Raw genomic sequence first — 1610 nt, 5'->3', positions numbered from 1 at the left:
AAAGCCTTAATTTTATATTTTCCAGAGCTCATTACCAATGTAACAAGACTTACTCATAACCAATGGTTGTTTGCATAGAAAGCAGTTTGTTTGTTAGAACTTGCTGAATTAATGGATGTGCCTTGAGAGTGCAAGTATTTCCTACCTGACTGTTGCTGCAAAGACTTCCCTTTGATTCTACTCTAGGGAAGATGCTGAAATTGATGTGAGTACACAGAAAGCTAAGATGCAGATGGAAACTCCAATTATTTTCTTAACTTGAAAACCAGTTAAATTGCTCCACTGTCACATTTCTAGATCCAAACGTTAAGAACAATTTTTTTCTCCAGTGATTATGTATAGCAGCAAGAACAGACAAAAAAATTAGAAATTAGAAATGAAAATACAAATACAGCCATCATAAATCTGCTTCTGAAAATATCATGCATTTTCTTGAAACTACACACAACTTAAGTTAGTGAAATTGCTTCAATGAAATGCCATCACCCCCCCCCCCCAGTTTTCAAGGCCAAGAATTAAAAAAAAGTATTTTCCTTACTAAGCTCCTGTTAGAGGAAAGAACATTTAGTGGTAATGTTACCACATTGTACTGGCCTTCTACTCCAAGAAGCTCAGTTGAAAGTGTCTTATTTAGTAATACAGTTGTCCCTATTTAATGGCTTGAGGAGTGTCTGGCAGGTGACAGGCTGGAAATTGCTGTTCTTGTCGTATAAGTTCAAACTTTAAAAAATTTAACTACTTTATCTTTCATAATAAAATTACAAAAATGAATTTCCTTTTCAAGAAAATTCAGATTCCCCCCTTCTTTTTCCTAGAAGTTCATTCTGTTATGGTGATATTCTGATTCAGAGAATAGCAAATTTTAACCACCATTCACCATATGACCAAAATATATATTAATTTGTGGTAGACCTCAAATTACATACTGCAGGTGTAGCTACCATCTAGCTTAGTAGGCTCAAAAGCAGGTGCCCCAACAGGATGGATCTCATACTTTGGTGATTTATAGATACTTTGTTAGGGGCATTGACTTGCTTCATTTGTTGAAATACAGGTTCTGGAGGACTTTGAGTTGTGTTCAGCATGTTTGAAACGAGGGCAGTGCTGGAAACTTAGGGTATGGGATTGTCATTCTGCAACACACGCTGTCAGCCTGAAACACACAACCCCCGTAAATAACATTTGGTTCTTTCCTGTTCTTTTCCAGCACAGACCCAGCGCACCGTAACTTCAATAATCCGAGATGTAAAGACCACTGCAGAGTAAATTTTGGTGCTAACACTAGCCACGTGTGCTGGGCTTCACCTAGCCCATGTGAACCGCTTCACCTTGGCAGCCACATTTGCAATTTCAGCAAATGATGAACGGCGTCGTCATCACGGATGTGTGTCTCTCGGTCCCTGGTTCTAACCCAGTGGCTCTCACACTCCGCCCATTTCCACCTTCCTACGGCGGGCTGCCCTCCCCCTGGCTCCTCCCTTCAGGTGGGGCCTGCGGATTGGGCCTCCAGGAAGAAAAACAGTCCCCAGGAGGAGCCCGGGTTTGAGCACCAATCTGTTGAGCACTCCGTTGGTTTGTGAGAAAACAATCCTCTTGGTTTCAGTAGAACA

Source organism: Vicugna pacos, chromosome 7, assembly GCF_048564905.1.
Source record: "Vicugna pacos chromosome 7, VicPac4, whole genome shotgun sequence".
Classification (NCBI taxonomy): domain Eukaryota; kingdom Metazoa; phylum Chordata; class Mammalia; order Artiodactyla; family Camelidae; genus Vicugna; species Vicugna pacos.
This window is presented reverse-complemented; position numbering follows the sequence as displayed.